At 44.6% G+C, this 26021-nt stretch overlaps 1 protein-coding gene across 6 annotated transcripts in view; it reads left to right on the forward strand.

Annotated features, from left to right (window-relative positions):
* LOC105694863 overlaps positions 1 to 26021 on the forward strand; it is a 246339-nt gene that overhangs the window by 116472 nt on the left and 103846 nt on the right. The window lies entirely within an intron of this gene.

Below are 26021 nucleotides of genomic sequence, written 5' to 3' on the forward strand. Positions count from 1 at the left end.
TGGTCGAAACTGGCCAGGGCTATAATTCCCTATATTCCAAAAGTCCCTATGCTCCCATAGTAAGAGAATCGCGGAGTAAGCGCCGTTTCCGGGCCGTAATGTCCGCAGCCAGCGGTGGCAACCACCACCTTTTCGAGTGCCCGTTAAAGCTTTACAACCGGGTAATTACCTGCCACCGCGAAGCGTCATAAATTCCCTAGGAAATTCGCCGTTTGCGCAGGTATAACGCGCCTAATATATCCTTACCCTTGATACACAACGGGCGATCGGTACGCGAATACTTACGACCTCTTCCGCCCAGCTGCGAAGGCAAAAACACCGGGATTTAAGTATCCATCGTTCAAATTTACTAGATCTCTTCTTGCCATCGCATCCCTTGGGAAAAACTAACTCGAAAACATATATCGTGGAATATTGTCGGACGCATACTTTCGGAGATATTCGACGTCAAAGTTTGATCACGTGACTCAGCGCCGAGGTGGGGGAAGACCGAGTGGCCCCGCCCCCTGACGGAGCTCGCTATTTCATTGGCCACGTTTAGCGTCAAATATCTCGAGAACCACTAATTCCTCGACGTTGCTCAAAGGAACATTTCGATTCAGTTTCTTCCGAGGATTGCTCCGAGCAGAAAAGATCCAGCAATTTCACGTGTATTCCCCGCATGTGTAATATTTTTTACCCCATTGTTTACATTTTTAAGAGAGAAGGAGCGAAGGATAGAAGTATACCTAGAGTCCATGCTTATGCACATGGGCGACATAGCACAACATCCCCTCACATGGCGGTACATATAATACGGAATAGCTCCGCTCGCGTTTACGCGTCGGGCTTTTAAACGTACGAGCCTCGGGGGTAATTACCACCGACTGCACGCCACCGAATCAGTGTGGAAAATGGGGATATCGAACAATGCGATGATCACGCCTGGCTCTGTTCATTTGCCCAGCCTGTGATCCGGCTTTCCCTCTTGCTTCTTTTTCCTCCCTCTTTTTCTTTCTTCCATTTTCCACCTCGGTCGCTGTACAATTTCCCCGCTGTCGCAAGCTGCGCGTACGCGGGTGTACTTTCATCCCTCCCCTTCGCGTATGTACATGAACATTTAGATAATTTTTTGTCCCTTTTCAAAATCATCTACCATACTTGGGTCAATTTTTTGTTCTCATTAAAAATCATGCCCCAACTTCAGATTAATTTTTCTTTCTCTTTGAAAATCATCTACCACGGTTGAATTAATTTTTTTCTTCTCTCTTTCAATATCACGCGCCAAATTTTGAATAATTTCCTTTTCTCCTTTAAAATTCCCATTAAGGGTGATGAGTCGGATATCTGCTTTTTTTTTTCTTTTCATACCTTTCAGACTCAGTTTTGAAATTTTATCTGCAAAGGGCGCGAGTTGATTTTCATAGACGCGGCCCCAAGGCGAATCCGCACGCGACGACGACGCGCGTTAGCGGCCAATCCGTCACGTCTTCCCCGCAGTCGCCACACCCGGGAATTAGCGGTTTCACGGCCTCTCCTCTTCCTTACTTTCCCCTCTCGATATTCTTCTCTTTCTTCCCTTCCTTTCCCGGTTTTATCGCCATTCCGCGTCAAATCGCAACAATATCGCCGTCGGCTCTCTAATTAGGAGCCCATCTCGGCATTAACGGATTCGCTGCGGAAAGACTTCCCCGCAGATACTGCAATGGCGTTATTCTCGCCCGAACAATTAGCAAGGAATAATTGAAACCAGGAAAAAATGACACTTTCCTAGAAGGTACCAGAAAGAAAAAGAAATCTTTCATCCCTATCTCTCGTTCTCCAGCGACTTCCGTTGCCTCTTTGCAATTTCCCAGTTCTGGAAAGTACAACAATTGGATAAATGTCGCTTTGCAATTTTGTCGTAACTGTAAAAATGCAACGATGTCAATTTGGAGTAATGTCACCTGTTCAAAATGACCACTGTCAATAAATCTGCATGAAGGTGTGGCGTTAGGAAATAAATCCTCGGAAATCAGTCAGTGGGGTGTATGGAGATACTCTGTGTGTACGTTGTGTATACGTTGTGTATACATTGCGTATACGTGGCTTGGAGTTCGCAAATAGTCGTCGTTTTTGGTGTCGAACAGTATTTTAGCACACCGCGACGCTACCGGTACCAAGTCATGCTCTACATTGTGGGTGTGGAGTGGAGGTAGATTTACCGAGTGGCAGTTTCACAGCTGTCATGAAACGGATAATACGGGGTCGTAATGCCGTGGTAGCGTTATCAATAACCGCGGCTAGTTTCAGACCGCACCCTAGAACCCGGTGTCTTATGTGGATGTGGTTACACCTATCGCAACCCACGTGGAACATAAGCCGGCGACAGAATTCTCGAAATGTAAGGAAATCTATGTCGACAACCGATTCGTTGTATGCTCGAGAAAGCGTCAATAGCGAACCATAATTCCTAGGTTCACTTCCATTACCGAGTTACACATGTACCCGCAGTTTAGGTACACCGTGTCGGTCTTACTTTTTCCCGTCAATGGTACAATACCCTCCACGGGGACTTTGTTCATGCTTTACCAGTATTTCCCATAAAAAAAAAAAGTTGCAAGCTTATCCGTCAATTCAATCTTTCTTTATTCACCCGCCCCCCACTTTTCTACTAGCTGCCCTAAAACGGGTCTCTACTGTACCCTTCAAGTCCCAAAATTAAACCACTAAATTTATCCCATTTACTCTGAATTTTCGTTGTATCTGTAACGAAGATCCTCTTTTTTCAAAAATCTCATGCCGTTCTGCATGCATTTTGAAAAAAATTACAGACTTTTTCATGTGTTTATTCATTTTTCTTTCTTCACCCGCCCCCACTTTTCTACTCGCTATCCTAAAACGGGTCTCTACTGTACCCTCCAAGTTCCAAAATTACATTTCCCTAAATCTACCCTTTTCCTCCTATCCATAACAAAGATCCTCCTTTTTCAAAAACCTCCTGCCGTTCTGCATGCATTTTGAAAAAAAACTTACACTTTCTCACCTGTTTACTCATTTTTCTTTCTTCACCCCCACTTTTCTACTCGCTATCCTAAAACGGGTCTCTACTGTACCCTCCAAGTTCCAAAATTACATTTCCCTAAATCTACCCTTTTCCTCCTATCCATAACAAAGATCCTCTTTTTTCAAGAACCTCCTGTCATTCTGCATGCATTTTGAAAAAAAACACACTTTCTCACCTGTTTATTCATTTTTCTTTCTTCACCCCCCACTTTTCTACTCGCTATCCTAAAACGGGTCTCTACTGTACACTCAGGGGTCTCGAAACACGAAACCCGACAGCCCGGGAAATCGAGGTTCCGTCCCCAGCCGTTTTCCCCGCGTTTCATCCCCTTGTGGGGCCGCGCGAGGCTTAATGCGCGGATAGAGGGCGCCCCTATAGCTGTGTCATCACCCGCGTGCCGCAGCGATGCATCACGGAATGACGGGAATCGCGCGGCTTCGCTCTTTCTCCCCCCTCTCCTCCCCTCACAAATCACCCACCCCTTCCGCCCCCCCACTGAGGGATGTTCAGCGTTTCGTTAAAAATGCGCTGCACTGCGCTGCGACAAATTGCACGCGTAAAATGTCGCGCTTTCGCGTCAACGTGTCCCCAAGGCTGGATAAATCGCAATTTAGGGAGGGGAATATTAAAAATATATATTTTGCCCGGTCTTGGTCCGACAAAAAAAGCAACATGGCGCCTCTAAACTCTCCATTACGGTCCCATTACTGTAAGCGATCGTTACCGTTCATGGAAATAAACCTGGAATTTCTATGAGAAAAATTTCAAGAATCTCGAATTTCAATGCGAAACGCTGAAAAGCCTGGTTATGTAATGCAATTTCGATTAAGGACGCGGTAGCTTAACTCCACTTCTTTTTTATTTCGGGATAATAATCGCAGACGTCGAGACGGATGTGTGTTTAGTTTCCGAGATGGCACTCATTAAATGATTCCCCTTTTTTCTAGAGTTCGTATTAACCCTTTGCACTCCGCTGTCCCCTCTGAGGGGACATTTTAAGTCTAAATGGGATGGCGCGGAGTGCAAAGGGTTAAATCACGCCAGCCCTGCTCCGGCGGCATTTTTATACGCGCGGGAATTCCGCGTGGGCCTTCCTGACGCGCGTTTTATCCGCGTCATTTCTCCGAGGACGGGACTCGCCATTTGTTCCCGCGAAGAAACGGATTAGAGGGATTTCGTCCCGGAATCTGGGGTGGAGACTATCGAGGACCCTCCCCAAGCCCTCTTAAGGCGCTGATCCGCCATTTTGGTGCCACCTATATCGGCCGGGATAAATTGTAATTTAACCGTATTCGGGGCTATCCGCAGATCTGATCGTCGATAAATTTTCACTCTCCGTCGACCTTACCAGATCCGATGGGAAACGTGTTAGAGGACCCACAAAGTCTCCATTGCCGGCAGCTTTTCGATTCTCGGTCGCACTCCCCTTCGCCCTTTCCTAAAATTTCAACCTCCTCCACTTCGTCCGGCCACCTTAATCTATTGTTTATCTGAAATTTAACACGGTCCACCCCCTCACGTCCCGAGAAACGTCTACTAAATTTGCATCTTCTCTCTCCACTTTCACAATTCCACTTTTAGACTCGCCGCTTCGGATTTCAAGATGGCGGCCCACCGAGAGTGTGCGAATTTTAGGCACTATTTAAAGAGGGTAGATCTCGAACAATCGTGGCTTTTTATTTTTTCGGGGGACCCCGGGGAGGGTGCGAAAAGTGATCCCAGAAAATCCGAGCGTGCTCGACAAACGACGACGGCAGTTTAATTTCTACGGCGCGATTGGAGCAACGCCGTTCGAGGACTAATAAAAAGTGATCTATCGCCGGCTAGAAACGGCCCCGCAGTCGAGTGGCAAGCTAAACGTTAAGCCGGCCATACGCATAAACTGTTATTGTGCCGTATACGAGCAACTACGCGGTAAGGGGTTAAGCAGATAATCCCAGCAATTGCATTCGCGAACGATCCTCCTGGTCCGGCGGAAAGGACGAGGATCCTGGAAAAAGGAGGACCTCCACCCTCCCCTTTGTTCCCGGCAATTCAATTGGCTCCCTTCTCGCCATTGCATAAACGCCCTGGATTTAGTTAATCTTAATCCAAACCGACGTAAATCTCGGGAATCCCGATTGGTTATCGGCACTTTTATCAGTTACATTATCGTAAGATGTCGCCAATTGTTCCCAGGATCTCCCGAATTGATTTCAAGCATCCAGGTCGAAGGAGGGATTTTAAATGAACATTGTTAATCGGTTGGCGATGTCATGTAATTAATTTATATGCCGGTTGCATTAAGGTGAAGTTAAATAGGTCGAGGAACTTGATCGACGTCGAATTGCAAATTGCAAAGCAAATTGGCTGAGAAAGCCATCTAGGCTTTCTCGGTCTTAGAGGGCTCAGGGTGATTACGACCGACTTTTGTATCATGACCCGATCTCTTGACCCTCCCTAATCTTCCCCTCCACCCCCGGCGCTTTCGTCACTTTCATCTTCGCCGATCGCTTAAAGCTTATCCGAACCGAGAATAATAACTAATAAATAAATACTACCTCCAGTACCTTATCGAAAAAAAAAAAAAACTCCCTAATCTTCCCCTCCACCCCCGGCGCTTTCGTCACTTTCATCTTCGCCGATCGCTTAAAGCTTATCTGAACCGAGAATAATAACTAATAAATAAATACTACCTCCAGTACCTTATCGAAAAAAAAAAAAAACTCCCTAATCTTCCCCTCCACCCCCGGCGCTTTCGTCACTTTCATCTTCGCCGATCGCTTAAAGCTTATCTGAACCGAGAATAATAACTAATAAATAAATACTACCTCCAGTACCTTATCGAAAAAAAAAAAAAACTCCCTAATCTTCCCCTCCACCCCCGGCGCTTTCGTCACTTTCATCTTCGCCGATCGCTTAAAGCTTATCTGAACCGAGAATAATAACTAATAAATAAATACTACCTCCAGTACCTTATCGAAAAAAAAAAAAAACTCCCTAATCTTCCCCTCCACCCCCGGCGCTTTCGTCACTTTCATCTTCGCCGATCGCTTAAAGCTTATCTGAACCGAGAATAATAACTAATAAATAATTACTATCTCCAGTACCTTATCGAAAAAAAAAAACAAATTTATGCTCCCTGCGAATCATGGGATGGTTTTTTCTCCTCGCTAAATTTCATAAATCCCGTGAAAGTACCATAAAAAAATCAGTCACAGTGATTTTAATATTTTTGCGTGTAACTCGAATTTCATAAATCCCGTGAAAGTTCCATAAAAAATCAGTGCAATGATTTTCATGTTTTTGCGTGCAACTCGTATTTCATAAATCCCGTGAAAGTTCCATAAAAAATCAGTGCAATGATTTTCATGTTTTTGCGTGCAACTCGTATTTCATAAATCCCGTGAAAGTTCCATAAAAAAATCAGTCACAGTGATTTTAATATTTTTGTGTGCAACTCGCACGTAAAAGTGACATTTTGCCAATAGGTCGGCCATTCCGTTAATTCGAGGAAGATATACCTCGTGTAATGACATCGGCGAGATAGCTACGATGATTCCAATCGCTCTTACCGACTGAGCTATCGCGTTTAGGGTGGCGACCCCTTCATAACAGCCGCCGGTGGTTCACGTTTACGGGAAACGGGGAATACTTGCATATAGGGATAGTTGTACCCGCAGGGTTGCGTATGCGGAAGGGTGGAGGGTGGAAGGTGGAACGGATGGTTCGAGGGTGATTCGGTGAAATGACGGATGGCAGTATGTAGCCGGTCCTCGCCACCCTTGTACCGCCATGTTGCATCTAAACTAACCGACCATCCCCTAAATTCGACCTAACTCCCGATTCCAGCCTAGGGCTAAATTGAAAAATGCATTTGAAAGCCCCACATCTCCAGAGTTTCATGATAAATCCCTAGACGCTCACGAGTCACGTGACAGTTTAATCCAATACCCTTTTAAGGGGATGTGAAAGTGGCATCCGAGAGCTCAATCGTTCATGAAACTTATCCCCGAACATTGTGTCTCAAATCATTTCATACTTTAAAACATGAACATAGAGACCCCAAGGTAGCTCCCGAAACTTGGGAAATTTCATCTTTTCATAAACTATCCTTAAAATACGTACAAAAAAATTTCAAAGGAATTGAAATTTCATGACCTTCCTTACATAGTCTCCCCATTCACGTAGTAAAGCTTAAAACTCTTCGGCAAACCGAGTTGGGAGAAAAGTTTCATAAACAAAGCCGCCATTTTCACGTCGTCTTAAAAAAGTCCCTCATTCGAGTCGACCGATATTAGAGGGCCCTCACTTCGCCTTAACCATCCGAGGAACAAAGGAATATCTCATAAAAAAGGATTCCGTCCATAGAGTCGATTTCCCTGAGTGGATTTGCATCCCCCAGGCCTGGGCCTCCACCCTCAAGAAATTCCACCCCCTTTTTGAGATTCCTCCCAGGCGTCGCGGCGGAACGAGTCAATTCGGCGCCCCGTATGCGCAGGGGGAGGTTGGACCACCCCCTGGCCCCTCGAAATCCTGGGAGCAAACTCCGACTCCGTGAAAAATTAATGAATTCGCCCACACGTAATCCCGGGGGAATTGGGTCGAGCGGCGGATCCTATCCGGGGGAAATTTTTCAGGAACGTGTCCGCGAGATCGGCGGCCCCGTTCCGGGTTTTCCCGCGGAATCGAACCGGGTAATGGCTCAGCAAATTTTACGCCCGGCTTCCGTCGGCGTGTCGTCCATCTTTCTCTCTCATTCCCTTCCCATGGCTGTTTTCCGTCCCCTTTGACCCGCGCATTTCCACCCCGCGTCCGGGGGCGGTTTTTCCCGCCCGGGAAATCGAACGCTATCGCCCCCCGGGTGGAGGCGCCGTGCCCCACGCATGATTTATGTGCCCCCTGGACTTTCCACCGTGCCTCCCCTGGGCGGGTTTTAATCCTGCCTCATCTCCGCCTGTTATCTCGCAATTAAGGCGATATGAAACCCGCTGAGAAATCCAGGTCGATATATTAACACTATTTCTCCCAGGATTTTGTGTATACCTATTTCGACCAAAAGATTTTTCATGAGCTCGAGGGAAACGATACCGCTAAATAAATCTAACGATTGTTATACGATAACTCGAAACATTAATCGAGAGAAAAAAATTATTAAACTTTGAATATGATTTCAAGTTAAAATTTTTAACGGTGCCTTTTCACACCTTTGGTAGAAATAGGGGGCTGAGTTAAAAAGTTTCCTTAAAAAATCCAAATTTTGTGTGATCGGGAGTGATGTGTCAAAGTTTCGGACAGTTTGGTCTAATACCCTTAAAAAAAGTGTTGTATTCAAATCAACTGATTTGAAGGGGGGCTTCACTCCACCTTAATGGTGGGATCCCAACAAAGAGCCGAGCGGTTGGAAATTCTGCCCGCAGCTCGGGGCAATTGCGATTACGTTTGCGTTTACCCGGGTAATTAGGTGGGCGCAATTACGGCGTGACAAGTCGCGGCCCCCCCGGGCGGAATCGAGTGGCGGGTCGCGGGGCGCATGCGCCGACCGATGACCGATTGGAACGTTAACGAAATAAAGCGGCGGATCATTTGCCACAAAATGTCCGGCCCGGCCGGGTGGATCGGTGAGTGCACCCTGGTGATTAAAATTCACGAGGTGGAGGTATGGCGGGAAACTCGGGGCCGCATTAATCATGTGGGGGATTGTTGGAAAGCCCGATAGGACTCTTCGATCTGGCCGAGAAGAAAAAAAAATGAAACTATACTGTACGTTCGAGTGCCACGAAATTTCTAATTAATTAAAATTAATATCCCGACTTGATACGAAAGGATGTACATAAAGCTGGAATTGCCACTTTAGCACAATTCAATAAAATTTCTTGCTAATTTATTGCGATTTTATTGCACGCGAAAGAAATTTTTTCCTCTTATATACTTTTCCGAAAAATGGTGGCGACGTCAACTTTATATAAAGCTATCACTGCCGCAATAAAAAAATTATTATTAAGTAAATGTTCATCGATGGATTATGTACCAGGATTTATTGCTAATTAATTGCTCGTAGAAAAACCAAATTTCAATTTTAAAATTAAAATATCGGTACAATATATCTGGTTAAAATATCTGCACAAAGTTGACAGAAATGAAAGTGGAGATTCGTGAGACATTGAGGTACACTTTTTTTTTTCTTTCTTTTTCTTTGTTGAAAGTCATTGAATCATTTTCTCCTGGGATGTACGCCCTTGTTATTGATATTCCGACGGTACACATGGGCTGGTTAAATCCATAAAAATTAGCGGAAATCCGCGCACGCGGAATTTCTACTCGTCGTCGGGGGGAGTTTTCCGAGGTGATTATTTGCGGGGGAGAAATTGTGAGGAAATACAGCGATCTCTGTTGCAATTTCCAAGTGTTTGCTCGAGTTCTACGGGCGCAAAGCTGCGTCGGCATCTCATTAGTTAACGACCCAGTAATTACTTGCCATCCTTGACAATAGCGGGAGTTCGTCTCGCGCAAATTATGACGTTAAAATCTGTCGGGATGTCGCTCTGGTTGGAATTTCCCCCGTCTTCATCCTCGAGAGATGGGAGTCTAGAATTTCATCCGTTTGCGAAAGGTCGAGAGAATGATACTACAAAAATGCCTATCCATATAATACCGTAACTAAGAAATTCCGTTCCTCTAACGAAAATAAGTTTAACGATGTCTAATTGTTCTGTTTACCGGATGTATAGAGCAAAAACAGGTTTACTCTTAATAATGTTTCTCTTCCCGTATGTTTAACTCCGCGGGAAGAGTGCGATGTAAACCGGCATACATTTCCGAGTTTAAGTTAAATCTCGCGTGCAAGTAGATGCCGTAAAATACGGTACACGTCAAACTATTACTTATACGAGGGCTTTATATCGAGTAGAATATAATGGCACCCCCGTGAGTGGAATGGGGTTGATTTGTTCCTCGCATGTTTCATTTTCCATTTTTACCTGCTCTCGCGTGTGTGCATAATCTCCCCATGACCCGTTTTTACCAGAGAAAAGGCCCAAAAAGAGAGTACCTAGAATTACCATGAAATCATAAGTAAACATTCTGCCGAGCGCTGCAATTCAAAAGAAAATCTCTCTGATTGAGTTAAATTTTTTTTTCTCGGTGTAGGCTTTTATTTTTATTTTTTTTTTAATAAGTACATAATTGAATACATGCCTATATATGTATATTGACGGTCTATTCCGGGATTTAGTAGCGTAATGAGCAATTTCCCCCCAACCCCTGGTAGTCGGATAGCGAGTGTAAATTTTTTTTTTCTCGGTGTAGGCTTTTATTTTTATTTTTTTTTAATAAGTACATAATTGAATACATGCATATATATGTATATTGACGGTCTATTCCCGGATTTCGAAAGTAGCGTAACGCGCAATTTCCCCCCAACCACTGGTAGTCGGATAGTGTATCGATCGTATTTCGAGTTTCGATTACCTGGAGGAGGGTGTCCAGTTACCGTGTACTCTGGTGTGGACATAACGTTTGTCGTTTATATCGACATTCCGTATGTCTAGGTGCGTGCAAATCCATCCACGCATACGCGAGTGCACACGTAACTGCATGTGCATGAGCACGTGCACGTGCATGCGTTATGCAAGTTGCCAGAAGAGAACGTACCTGCACTTGGGATTGCTCCAACAAACAACTCTAGCAAAAATGAATTGACCAGTAATGACTAAAATTACGGCGATAAAGTAAGACTTCAAATCATAAACAAGATAAAAACCATGAATAATATAACTAGGCGGAAACTGTAACATTTTATTACGAATTATGAACAGAATACAAATACGCAGGAAATGAAATTAAACAATTGCGAAGCATATCGAGAAGACTATAATTTATATTGTTTGTCGAAATCCCTTGTTTAAAGTTCCGGAATTCATGGGGGTAGCTCTGTGTTAATTAAACGGGATAGGGATCAGTTTAATTAATTATCAATGGGGTATGCATGTGTAAATAATGCGGTTATTACCTTCTTGTAACGTGGTTCTATCATACAATATCGGTTTTGGGTGGATACGTATCCACGGGTAATTGCAGATTTCTGTACGTACATGTATGATTCCCAAATTGCAGTTCCCGATATATCCCCTGGTAGGTGTTCCATATCGCCGTAAGTGGCGTTTCCATTTTTTCTATCATTACTACGTGATTATGAGAGGGAGGGGTTCCCCTGATGTAGGGGAGCGCAGCGCCCCTAGCGGCTCGGGTCGGCGACGCGCTATCGAGAGCACGGTATTGGCAGACCGTTTCCCAGCATATAATTGGAAATGCAAACGGTACGGCTCTCCTCAGATTGTTCGATAATTGAGTCTCTTATCAGTGTTCGAATGCTCGATCCTCGGAGGCAATAAGCGGTCCGCTGTCATGGTGGACGCGCCGAGAGGTTATGTAGAAAGAGAGGGGGTCCGACTGGGCAAATGCCAAAGAAAAATCCTGAAACATGGAAGGCACGCTTTCGCAGCTGATACTCATTGAACATATTTAAAATTAATACAGAATATTCCAGTAATAAGGAATACAAGAGGGTGGAGGTGACGCCCGCGCGTAAAGAGACTCGGTCGCCTCTAATGTGTGTATATGCGCGAAACTCATGCCGAGCCGAAGTAAATCGGAATTAATTCCTGAAAGGAAAGGCAACGACCCCTGGCTCCCTTTTTACCCTCGAGCCGCCACGTTTCCGCACCGGAGGGGCGGCGAGGGGGGTGGGAAATAAAGGGGCAGAAATTCGGAGGGCAAAAGGGGAACGAAGGAGGAACAAAGTGGCGCGTGTTGGCGATAGAATAAATATCCCCGAGAACGGCCGTTAGAGTCGGACGAAGCCGGCGAGACAGATAATTCCGGAAATAAATGTCCCGCGTTAGCGCCGCGTGCGGAAAGCGCAACTTCCACGGCGTAATGCGCCCCGTGCGCTCAACGAGGCCGATTTAATGCCGCGGGTTACTTTTGCGGTATTCCCGTGTAAAGAGACCCGGAATACCGGACCCAGCTGGGACGATACTTGTATTTGCGGGAAACGCAGGATCGGCAATTGGAACATCGCCGATGCGGAATTAAGGGCGTCTCCGCCTCGTGGCGCGAATTATTAGACGCTTAATTGGCCTCTTTGTATTGTCCAGTAACCGAGGCAATAACGTTAGCATAATTTAATTGTCGTCGGTATTCATTATTTTAGATGATTCGAGTGATTCGGTGCACCTAGGTTAGGATAAAGAGAGATTTAATAAATACTTTGACGTTTTGGGGTGTGCGGAGGGACCCTTTCGTAACGCCTTAATGCGGCCATACTCTTTCCCCCCGTTTCTTTCCCAGGATTTTTCCATCGAGTACAAGTACATCGTTAGGGACTTCGCAAGGGGCAGGACGCAATGTCGATTGTTTCGCTTTGAGTTTTCATTGTGTCGGTTAAGCGGCGCTTGAATTATTCGAATCATGCTCATTCGATATCGCGTTACGGGTCGGCTGTTTCATCGTTGGATAAACTTACCGGATGGGTAAGTTCGTTATAACAAGCCAGCAGGGAGGCTCGCAGGACTTGCGTAATGAGAGCATTTTCAAAGCAAATAACCCGCTCTAAGGGCTACTATTTCCATATCTGGATAATTTTAGACAACCGAGTATCCCAGGACCGATCGAACCGCGTCTCCGCAATTTTCCAATGGCGATGCAAATGCAGCCGCGCTTGACGTCTCCAGTCTCCCAAAAGAAAAAGAAAAAAACGTGAAAATCGCCTTTATTTATCTCTTTCCTCCTATTTCCACTTCTTTTTGCGGAATTATTTGGAAAACCTTCAACTGTCTCCAACAAAAGTTCATTTTAACTGCCTTTAATCAGGAGACATCAATGCATGACGTGACACATGCATTGATGTCTCCAAAGTCACCCAACAAAAGACACAAGAAGAGAAAAGAAAATCGTGAAAATCGCCTATATTTATTTCTTCCCCTTCACTTCCACTTCTTTTTCCGGAATTATTTTGAATACGTTCAACTGTCTTCAAGAACGGTTAATTCGAACTGCCTTGGAAGTTCCTCGGAGGCTCCTCGGATTCCTGGAGCAGGCTGCAAGGATCTTCGGCATCGGTCTTCCTTGCAGCGGCGCTGCACCGCACCGGGTGTACGTGGCTCCTCTAATGATATTCAAGATTAAAGTTCGAAGTTTCGGAAGTCGTTCTACCCGGATGTTTGTCGGGGAACGATTTTCATTTCCATAAGTACTGCAATTTCCCGCCCTCGTCTCCCCCTCGAGGTTCCACTCTCGCTACTATCCTTCCCGCCCCTCGCAACCTACACAGATCTCGCATTATAATATTAAAATTTTCGCCGGTTAAATTAATTCCCCGCCGACTTGCCGATTTGCATGTTAACGGTCCCCGTTCACACCCGAGGTTCGACTATGCGTGCGAGTCCTGACCATCTCTTCGGCGGCCATCTTGAAAATCGCGTCCCTCTTCTGGCGCCTCGCAATTGAACGACGATAACCATACAAAATGACAATACATATATAAATGACAATACATAATGAACTGGTAACCTGTCAAACTTAACATCCTTAAGGAGATGTTAAAGTGGCATCCGTGGAGGCAATCCTTCAATGAACTTTTCCCCGACCTGGGTGCACCTAATCGTTTCATACTTTAGAACGCGAATATGGAGTCTATAACGAAGGTCCTTACAGCCATGAAATTTTTCTATAAAAAGTTTCTTTAAACAACCATAAACAAGTTTTATAAGAAAAATTGCAATTTTGAGGGTTGTCAAGATCTTCCTTATACTCTCTACATTCGCAATGTCAATTTTCAAACGACTCGGTACACCCAGTTCGGACAAGAGTTTCATAAACGGCACTTTCGCACCGCCTTAACATGGCGGCTATGAAGGAAGGTCCATCCACGAAGCTTCAATTTATATATAAAAAGGAAAATATATATATATATATATATTAAAAACGTTTGGACATATTTCATCGCAGGATTTTCTTTGAGCAATTCCCTTGAGTCAATCAATTGTTCATATCTCAGGGTGGCGTTCAGTTCTTGGTTCAGGTTATGGGGACGATGGTTCCCCGTTTGGGACTTTCTTGAGACTTTGGGGGACCATAAAGATGGGCTCCCTCTATCGATATGATATCGATGGAATCGACAGAGTTCATTTGAAGATGGAGATACCACGTGCTATCTCTGCTGGGGGTCGGTGGAGGGAAACGACGTGAGCACGTCCCAGCCAGTCGCGACGATTATTGCTCGCCGGCGAACAATTATTGCTACGTTATTGTACTACCCCCGGCATTGTGGCATTGAATTCCGGCATTGTAGGGCGAGGGCGGGGCGCCGGAACGACAGTTTCAAACAACAATCTGCGGCCCCGGTAATTCCTATTGATAAAACGGTACGCGTGCGGAAACGACCCGACCAACCAAGTCGTGCCAGTTAAGGCTTAAGCTCGCCTAGTTACTCCTAACTTGGCCTGATACTTCACCCCAGAACTGAATTTCTCGGTTATCGGTAACTGACATGAACATCTGGGAGCTGAGGCTGAACAATGATAGGCGATGATTTGTGTGCATGTCTCATCGGACGTAACTAAAAAAAAAAGTGAATAAATGATGATTTGTGTGCATATCTCATCGGACGTATCTAAAAAAATGAAAAAAAAAAAATGAAATTTCACAAGGGCCAGGACTTTCCTTAGAGGCTCTGTACTTACATTGTAGAGTCTGAGACGATTCGGTACACTCAGTTTGGAGAAAAGTTTCCTTATGAAAATTGAAATTTCACTAACATCGCGTTCTCCCTTAGGGCGTTCATAATCACGTGTTAAAAGTACGAAATAATTCGGAAATAATTCCAGTATGTAGAAAAGTTTTATGAATAATTTCACGTTCAGTGTACATAGAACGATCCTTTCATACCACCTTAAGTGGTGCCGGAATCAAAGCGGAGGAAAGTCGGTAAGTTGTGGTGCGGATTAATCCTCCGTTTTGGACCGGAAGTCCGAGATAAAAAGCCAGGGAAAAGCACCGGGTAAAAATCAGAGGACACCCTAAGCCGTTTGTCTCCGCATCCGGGGGCGAAATGATATCCCCTTGTCTGCCGGGAGATTAACCGAATTTGCTCGACGCCGGTGGCACCGGTGCACGGGTGCACTCCTGCACAACTGCACAGTCCTCTCGTTTAGGTCGAGCCGGGTGGCGGGAACGTGTCATTTCTTTTTCGAGTGGATAGGTGTACTCGCGGAGTGGAGCGAAACGAGAGAGAGAGAGAGGGAGAGCAGGAGTACGCGTTTAGAGGAACGGCCCGGAGGTAGGGCTTACCGGGGTGAGAGGGTGGAAGAGGCTCGACCGGGTTAAAACCACGTAATTAACACAGTTAATTGCGAGCGAGGAACCTCCCAGTGGCAACGGCTACGAGGAGGAGTCCGTGCGGTCGAGAGACGCGGATTCGTTTGTCACGGGAGAGACCCCCCGGATGAGAAGGACAAGGCTAAGAGAATTACTCCGCTTTCTGCGGACCACCGAGTACGTGCTCGCAAGTACACCGAATCTCTCCGTTCAATTTGCCCACAATCCCACCCTGCGATTCGTTTCCTGCGTCCTGCCGGTCCGCCGGTCTCCTGCTACTCCACTTTTCCATTACCGCTCGAATCGGACCCGAGGTACCTTCCTGGACGGAAATAACGAGTGGAAAGGATGCCCCTCCACTATTTTTTTTTATACGTAATGTACTTCATTTTTAGGGTATATCATAAAGGAGCTTATCTAAAGCGTAACGAAATATGCATTTTCTTCTTTTCTTTTAACATACACGTATTGAAATATTTTAAAATATATCTCAGGCATTAATTTTGTTTTATTTACCTTAGGCTATAACCAAAATCGCATGTTTTTATGAAAAATTACATTTCCCGAGCGTTCTTCCTTAGGGCCTCCGTAATCATGTGATAACCTTTCGAATGACTCGGTGCAACTTGTTTGGAGAAGTTTCATGAATATCTTCACGTTTCATGTATATAGAATGACAATTTCATATCACCTTATGTACCGCGTTAATCCGGGTTAATCAAGCGACTCGTTGTTAAGGTGGTGGCCCTGACCAGAATCTTATCAAGGATCTCGCAAGCCCGTTTCTACGGAGAACCTTTTCTCGGTCTTTCCCCTTACCCTGTCCCTGATAAGCATGCACCAGAACGCGCGCGTGTACTTCGTCCTGATAGCATCGGTCAGCTGTAATCGATGCTTAAACACGTACCTGGGCTTTAATAAGTTATGCGATTCGATTACCTCGGCTGATACCGAGGGCACTCGGCCTTTACTCACTTTCGAGGATTTCTCTTGCTCGTACACTGGGAGACTTCGATGCCCTCCCATCCTGCACAGGCGATGCCGTATCTGCAGGGGAGAGATTCATGTCCGCCATTGTTCCATTACTCGAAACGCTGCTTTTTGAGCGTCAATTAAACCTCCACTATACTCGGTAAAGAAAAAAAAAATATATATATGTATAATAACCCTTTCATGTCACCTTGAATATTTTTTTCAAGATGGGAAAAAAATGATGGAACTTTCATCAAAGCGCGTGAATTAATAATTCCTATAAAATAATATTCAAAACCGTGTTTGAAATTCATAGAAAACCCAAAAGGTGCATAACTTTAATCCGGACGATTATTATTTAAACATTGTTCAAGGCGGAAAGTGTAAAATGTACATACTTTTTTTTCCCCGTTATTTAAAACGTGTTTGAATTCAAAGGATGGAAAATTATAGTACGCAGGGTGTTTATTTAGAACATTTTATGGGACAGTTAGTAATGGGAAAGGTGGGTTAAACGTACTAGCAGTGTATAGGTTATGTACAGAGTTGCGTACTGGGAATATCGTCGTATAAATGTCCGGCTTAAACTTCGGAGTGCTTAAAGCGAATACGTAAATTAAGGTAAAGAGATGATGCAGAAACGATCTCGCGGAGGTACTTTTCGGGACTGCAGGCAAATGAGGGTGAATAGCTTCGAAATAGGTAGAACGAAAAAGTGCGGCTTAACGATATCCATGTAAATGTAGCCGCGTGAAATATCCTTAATTCATGACATCAATTACCGGGAATGTAGCAGTTAACGTTGCTTATTCGGGCATCGTCTATCACACTCGCGGTAATTATTGCCATAACTCAGGGATATTCCAGGGCGAAACATTTTTACGATAATGTATCGTGTAAAACTCTCCTTCCCTCCTTCGCCATCTTCCTGCGAGCCTTTTCTCCGTTTCTGCCTCCAAGGCGCTTCCCGGCTCCGTTTTACGTATTTTTTTTCTTCTTCTGTTTCCTTTTCTTTTCTTTACTCCATTCTACCGAAAGGAAAATATTCCAAGTATTGCGTGAAACGACTTTACCCGATAAATTGAGATCACCCTTGCACAAATTATCCTTTCTTAATTTCTTCGTGTTTTTCGTTTATTTTTTTCTTTCTCAGTTTCTTTGGTCCGGTGACATTTGTCTTCAGGGTAGAAACTTTCCTTTTAATAATATAAATTGAGATCATTTTAACAAATTATTCTTTCTTAATTTCTTCATGTTTTTCGTTTATTATTTTTTTCTTTGGTTCTTTCTTTGGTTCGGTGACACTTGTCTTCATGGTAGAAACTTTCCTTTTAATAATATAAATTGAGATCATTTTAACAAATTATTCTTTCTTAATTTCTTCGTGTTTTTCGTTTATTATTTTTTTCTTTGGTTCGGTGACATTTGTCTTCAGGGTAGAATTGAAATATTGAGGCCTGCAGTATCATTCGATGATAGTCAGCTGTTGGAAATTTAAAGAATAAAAGTGTTCTTATTTTTTTTTTAATACGAGGAAACAATAACGATCGGGGCGAATATTTAGGAGGGGCTGCAGGAACGCGGAAACGTCACGAGACACCTAGAAGGCCGCTTCGCGAAGGAATCCTCCCCTTAATTACAACGACCCCCTTCTGTCCCATTAATAAGCGGACTAAACAAACTGCCGTCGTATAAATACTTGGATTTCTCCCTCGTCCAGCGGCGGGTCCTCCATGCCCCATGAGGCGTCTTTCTCCTTCAACCCTCGTTGCCTCCGTCGTTGCACCCCTCCTTCCCTCTAATTAAATCCACCCCGTATGTCTCGCGACTCCCGATACCGGCTCGTTTAATCGGACACCTTTGTTAACATAATTAAAAGCACATCTCTTTTGCGCCGTGTGAAAACCACCCCCTCGTAATTGGGATTCGATATTTCCAACAACCAACCCTTGATGTCGTACATCCTCGTGAAACCCTGAAAAATATAAACGTTACCATCCCCAAAAGAATTCTGACAAAAATACCCACGTAAATTGACATAACCATTGGTTAATTTGATGCCACTATTAATTACAATGAAACTCTCTATGCGATGTCGCATTCAGAATCTGAGTTTAATTATTAATAATTATAATGGAACGTTACCCTGAATTCAAGTGAAAAGTCTCCCAATGCGTTAGATGTACAATGTTAGGTGTACCTAATACATTTTTTAATTTTTAATAATTTCGTTGGATATCTTTATGTGATACTTACGTCATGAAGTTAAAGCGTCGGTAAGCTTCCGTGGATTTTTATATAAATATAAACGTTATTTAAAAAATATTATAAATATAAACGTTACCATCCCCAAAAGAATTCTGACAAAAATACTCACGTACATTGACATAACCATTGGTTAATTTGATGAAGTTTATTCGAGTCGAACAAGTGAAACGAGTCATTGAATTGCGAAATCACATTGCAGCTAGTCCAAGAGAAATTTCCTAAGTTCAATGACACTTTTTTCTCAGCGTAGAATGACCAACTTGGAAGCGATCGCTCAAAAAGAATATTCTCTCGTAAGTCCCATCGAGGAGGATTATTTTAAAGGAGACACAGTCCCCCTCGTCCTCCCTTATGTTTCCCGAAGGAAGGAACTCCCAGGGAATGGGGATCGGGATCTGTCTTCCCGGAATAAGCCGAGGAAAAAAGGCGATTAACCGGTCGAAAAGGCTGAAAGCAGGGAATCTCGATAAGGTGGAGTCCGAGGGTGGCACACCCTAGTCTTCCAGATATTCCCTGGAGCTGCTTAACTCACGGATCTCCGGGTTTAAGCTAGACCCAACGATCCCCCCTATCTCTGTCCTTCTCCCCCTTTAGCGGCGGGCATCGCTCCGTCCTTCTCTCACTCGAGACCCTCGCCTCGAGGCGGAACTCTCTCTCGAGTCTCGCCTTGCAATTTCAGAAGTGTCGAGACAGCACTCCTCCGCTCCAGACTCTATTAAATATTGAGAAATGCCACCCTTTTCAACCTTCGACTCGCGGTATCCGGCACATCCGACATATATCCGGTATTTCCGGTGTATGCCGGCATACCCGGCATATCCGGCACATCCGGTATTCCCGAGCGATGTCGCGCAGTCGATCCTCCACTTGCGACCCCCCCTGATGTGGAACACCCTGTAGGTGTGCAGAGGGTGGAGGCGCTTCCAGCTACGTGGGCTTTCTCACACTTCTCTCCTCGGGGATGTAAAGCCGATCCGCACTGGGTTGGGTAATTTGCATTTGAGAGGAGCACCGAATTCTATTGCGATACTTACTACATTTACTATCGGCAGATTTCAAAGTCCATTGAAAATTTTCCGCACTTCATTTTTTATCCCGCAATATATGTAAGGTATTCCTCGTATATGAACTTATGTAACTACGCATGCGAACGAAAAAATTCATTGAAGAGTAGAAAAATATTTGTTAATTCAAAGAATAATTATTTCATTGAAATAAACCGAGGTAAATTATCGTAATTTCGAAGAAACGTTGCATTCGGTTAATTCGAATGAAATAGGTATTCTTTGAATGAAGGAAATATTACTTTGGTGGAATGAAAGATTTTTTTCTCGGTGTAGCGATGTCAACGAGTTATCTGGCTCCTCTTTCCACCCCTAAGGACACCTGCGCCTCCCTTATTTCGGTCGAGAAACCGCATTCACGGGATCCGAGAGCTGCGGGGAGGGTTGCACGAGAGGACACCTGGGGAAAGAGCGACTTCTTTCGGGAAGGAGAAAAGGAAAATAAGGGAAAAATCAGTGGATGGAGTAAGGAGGGAACGAGACACGACCTTCGGCTGGAGACGCTCTCGTGAGATTGCGCTCGAATTCAATAGGGGATGAATAAAATATAGAGCAACCCTCCTGTTCTTCGAGGCGAGTTCGGAGGTGGTCGCGACCCTCTGTAAATAAATAAAAACTGAATCCGTCCTGCATCGAGAGAGACGGCTGTAAGGCGACGTGTCCAATTTAAGTCTCACAAAGTTAGGTATCTTCGAATGATAAGAAACCCGATAATAAAATTAAAAAACTGTGCCAAATGCCATTTCGCGTTCTTCCTCAATTGTATAAGTCGTTGGAAAGTGGACATCAACTGTTGTTACTAAATGTGATAATACTCTCATGTTGATAGAAATATTATAATGTACCCTGGGAGACATCAATGCCCTCCCATCCTGCACAGGCGATGTCGTATCCACAAGGGAGGCATTCATATCCGCCATTGTACATGTCCAATTTAAGTCTCACAAAGTTAGGTATCTTCGAATGATAAGAAACCCGAAAATAAAATAAAAATCTATGCTAAATGCAATTTCATGTCCTTCCTCAATGTAAAAAAAAAACCTTCTTACTAAACTAGTGGTTAAATTGCTCGCTCATAATTTATGAATATTTTATTAATTACATGTAAATGTTTAGCAGTGGAATATTCTGAGGTATATATATATAAACCTACGAAGAGTCAAAGGGAAGAAAAAAGAAAAAATATACTAAGAGGGAGCAATCTTTTTAATTACAAGCTCGCTCTTTGTGAGCACAGGTGCTCAGATTAAATTTTATTAAATTCCCTCGCGGTCTTAGGATACGAAAAATGTATTTTGGGGAACATTCGTTATCGATCTTTCGATATTTCCATTAGTCGATCTATGTAGTTCGACTTCAGGGGGCGCGTAAAGAGCAGACCTTCAAACCTAGTTTGCGCACCTGTTAGTTGGCGGGTGTAACAAGCTTTTTTACGGGCAACGGTGATGTTTAATTGTCAGAGGGATCTGCTGAGTGCCGAGGGTAATTGAATGACGAAGAGGATGAAGTTCGAATCGAATCTAACCGAGCGGACTTAGCGAGACGTTTCCGGACGAGGAAATTTTAATTAACGAGAAAGCGCCGCTTCGCTTTGACGATCGATCTCCAGCCTCGATTTATCGGGCTTCGATTATTCCGACATCCACTGTTAAGAGACCGAAATCTCCTGAAACAAATATAAAATCTATAACTTTGATAAAAATGACCGGTAGTTTGGGCATATCTTTCCAAGGTTCTCCTAAAATTTTGAAATCCCTCTCCTTAGAATGAATATAATTTCAATTATCAATTCATGTGAATTTTTTTTACAGGGCGAGATATTAATTAACTAAAAAGTGCGGCACCTCTATTTGACGATTAATCTCGACCCTTCATTTATGAGACTGGAAATCCTCAAGAGATTTCATAGAATGTAAAGTTTTCGTTAACCACTGTACTGATTTTTTTTTTTCATATGAAATTTAATATTTCAACTCTTCGCGTTTTATTATATTCAGGGCATCTAGTTTTCAGTTTCAGCGGAGGACTTTCAGACGGGAGGATTTTAATTAACTAAAAAGCGCGGCACCTCATTTCGACGATTAATTTCGCCCCCTCGTTTATGAGGTACGTCCGAAATTTTTCGAATGCGGTTTTAAAATGTAACATTTTTATACACCGCGGTACAGATTTCTCCATATGCAATTTAGTACCATAATTCTTCGTATTTCGTTAAATCTCGTGTCTTCTAGCTTTCAGTTTCGAACAAGAGAATTTTAATTAACTATCCGAAATCCGCTCTTCCACTCTTAAATTCTAATTTCGTAACAACGTTCAATTTCGCAACAACAAATTCTCGAAACAACGGCGATAACCCTCCCGGTCGAGAGAGGACAGTGTCAACTATCGGAATGGTGTTTTTTGGCGCAACATTGCGTTTATGAACATAATAAGTAGAAAACAATCGATGCCGCTCTTAAATTCTAATTTCGAAACAACGTTTAATCCGAGATTCCTAAAGTCAGGGTTACCTAACCTGGCGATAATCCTTCCGATCGAGAGAGGACAGTGTCAACTATCGGAAGGGTGTTTCAGGGGTGCTCCGACGCGTTTACGAGCGTGATCAGTGGGGAACTATCGAAACTGCGCTTGCGGGGGTGTTTCGGCCATTAGGTAGAGGGAAATACATGTATCCATGTATTTTGGCAGGGCAATATTTCGCGACGGCAGCGCCGCTAAGCCGCAACTAACCGCCTTGTTAGGAAGTTACTCCCCGTCGGCCTCTCGGTCCTTCCGCTCCCCCGCACTTCCGGTGCACCCCCCCGGGTACTACATCATAACTTGAGAAATTCGAGTGCGATGCGAGACACCTTTAAGACCTTCGGGGAAACTTCCGGGGGCGGTAAGGCGAGTCCTCCCACCTTTTCGCGAGTCCACTCGGAAGAATTTCTCGCTAATTTAGCGATAACTTGGCGACGGTGTAAGCTTCTTACTAATTTCACTTAATCACTCTTGTGCTTCCCCACGGCCGACTGCGAGCTGCGTTTCAGATAAACGGAAATGCGTGAATTCCAGTCACGTCGAGGTAGACGGAAAATCGGAGATGGGCGCGAAATTCAAAATGGCACCCACTCTTAGGGGAGCCACAAACTCCCGTACTAACCATATCAACGTTCTTAAATACATTTTCAAATCTCTCCTACAATACGTACCAAACCGAATTCTTATTTTCACCCTTAATATGTCAGTATTAACGAATATACACATTTAGTTGCGGTCGCTTCCGCCGTTCCTCTTCTTTGCGTTAGTTCGCGGATTAGTTGAATTCAGCCCGAGAGAGATTATCGCGATTTACCTCGAAGTGAAATTTCGTTAGTTAAAGAGGATTTCCCCTCCACTAAGCTGATTTATTCGGACTTTTCTTTCCCCCGCTCGCGAGGGCGTTTCCCGATGTCCGAGGGTTTCCTTTCCGGGCGCCATCTTGGAAGCGCGCCTCGTTATACTCCGGCTTTTTTATCCCTCTCGGAGATTTCTTTCGGTTGGTCCGCCGTTTTCGTAAATCGCTCGTTCCGGCGAGAGAAAAAAAAACAAAAGGAAAGAAGGAAAACTCCGAAAAGGACCCTTCGAGTCTCCAGACACGGCCGCAATTACTTCGGCACGCTCCTTCGGGTTTTCCGGAACGACCGACCGTCGCGACATAACCTAAAAACTATGTCTACCATCTATGAGACTTTCCAGAACTCGTATCGAGCTACCGAACCCCCTTGCTAGGAATTAGCTCGTAAGGGTGGGCCCGTGCCTTTGCTAATTGCCTTAATTGTTTCCGTTTCAGGTGAGTTTCGCTGGATCTGGATACGTGTACATGTATACCTGCGCACTTCGTAAGTGAACAGCAGAACTCGGTGAGTGCGAAATAGCCCTTTCATGGCTGCGGATTTCAACCCCCCGGTGGAAATTAAATGCGCTTACCAGACGTTAACCTAGAACATTCCGGCGACTTTTTCGCTTCCACTTGTCCGCCGACAAATCCACTAACTTCCGGTTAGTGCCCGTAGGCGGTAATTGTCCTTCCGGCGCCGAAGTGACAATGGACTTTCGTCTCTCTGAACTTGTACCGAATAATTTCAAGGTTTATAATATAGGAGGCTACGAGGAAGGTCCTAAAATTTCAATTGTTATATCAATTCGTTTGAAGATATTTTTACATTTTTTTTTTTTATTTATTATAAATCATATGTTAAGTTTCAAACGACTGGGTGCACCTAGTTCAGAGAAATGTTTGCTGAACGATCGATTCGTATCCTCTTAACTATTTTATATTAAAAAAAAATAATAATAAGAGAGAAAAAAAGACCCAGAACGACGCGCGCTGCCCAGCCTTCGGCGAAGGTCGCCGTTGAAGGACAAAGTCGGTGGATCCCCGCGGAGGGTGGAGGCGCGGCAAGGTCGTGGTACGAGGAGGGTTGGATTCAATTACTCGGGGAACGATTCGGCTGGCCGTCATTGTTTGCTCGACCGTTCGGGGGCTGAGTTATCCCGGTGCGGGACCGCCGCGTCGCGACATTTTGTTTGCCGCCGTAATACCGGTGGCGCGACGGCAGCGCCGCCGGCCGCCGACGGAACTAAACCGCCCTTGCGCATGCGCGTCACTTGGCCGAGCAAACAGATCGCACCGCGGGAAAAAGGAAAAAAAAAATATATATGTATATCCGCACAAAAGAGGCGCGTATCCTCCTGCGGCCGAGCGGTTGATCCGCACCGGACAATGCGCGCCGCTGCTGCCCCCTATCGGCTCCCGTCGATGTTCCGTAATTGCGTGCTCGCCGGGTTTTTATTTGCCCCCCGGAACCCCGGCTCGATTTGCCGCCCATTGTTCGGAGTGTTTTTTTTAAAGGCCCTAGATAGGTGCCGCTGCCCAGGAAAACGGGGCGGATGCAAATTGGGGACCTTGTTCTAGCGAGTTTCGGCGGTTTAGGTTCATTTTAGGTGAATTTTAGGTTAATTTTACATTCATTTTACCGTATTGTCGAAATGAAATTTAAACCTCGTGCTTTCCTCGATTTTCATTTTTTTCCCATTTCATGCCATGGGATTCATATACGCCCATGGTAAAATAATACCTGACGATGGTACCACCGCATTAACAAATTATTTCCTTTGGTTCGATGCGTTATTTTTTTTTTTATATCGCACTGTAGAAATTTTAGATGAATTTTAGGGTAATTTTACATTCATTTTACCGTATTGTCGAAATGAAATAAAATAATAATACGTGACAATGGTACCACCGCATTTAAAAAATTATTTCCTTTGGTTCGATGCGTTATTTATTTTTTTTTTTTATATCGCACTGTAGAAATCGCCGGTTTACAAAGAAATGGTAAATATCCGAACGACATTAATCATTAACAAATAGTTGATATTTCCACGTTATCTTGCGGATTTATTTCCGCATCCCGAAGGGGGGGAACAACGAGGCGGCTCCATTTTCTCATATTTCCCGAGGGCCGGGTTTTTTGACGACCCCTTTCGCACCGCAGTCAGACACCCCCGCGTTTGGCCGTCTCGTCCTCGGTTTTGCGGATGCAACGCCACTCCGCGGTCGCATGAATATTTAATCGTCCAACTTTTCCGCAAACGCGGCCCCCCGGTATATAACTTCCGGCGGACCAGAAGGGGTGGAGGCGAACGGGAGGAATGGCCACCCCGGCGAGAATCGAAGCTCGGGGAGCTTCGCGGGGGGCGGTCGAAAATGCCGCGGGCTGGAGGGTGGAGGGCCTCCTCTCAAAACCGGAAGTCGGGGGTGGCAATGAATAATTCCGATGGTGATTCGGTTTAAAGCGGGGCACTTCGCCCACTGAGATGTCCGCGCCTTTCTGATATTGGACGGCCAAGGAATCACCCGATTCGCACCCCCTTCGACCCCCGACGCCGTCTTCCTCCATATCCACCCACGGGGGTAAGGATAAGGATAAGGATATGGATATGGATATGGATATTACCCGCGAGGATTCCGGATAACGACTTGCCCATCTCGAATGCATCGGTAACGATGGATGGCGCTACGTAGAGGATGATAAGAGATAATACGAGGAATGGCTTTTGATTTTCGAGACACTTTTCATATTTTCCATTGGTTTGATCCTCTTTGGGGTCAATTGTTATGAAATGCCGAAAATTATCGGGAAAATTATGGATTTTAGATGTAATGTCGGGGTATGAGCGATGTCGCTGGTTAATTCAGAAATCGACCTACATAAAGGGATGATAAGAGGATCGTCGTTTGATTTTCACACTTTTCACATTTCCCATTGGTTTGATCCTCTTTGGGGTCAATTGTTATGAAATGCCGAAAA

Source organism: Orussus abietinus, unplaced genomic scaffold, assembly GCF_000612105.2.
Source record: "Orussus abietinus isolate OABI.00-Male unplaced genomic scaffold, Oabi_2.0 scaffold69, whole genome shotgun sequence".
Taxonomy (NCBI): Eukaryota; Metazoa; Arthropoda; class Insecta; order Hymenoptera; family Orussidae; genus Orussus; species Orussus abietinus.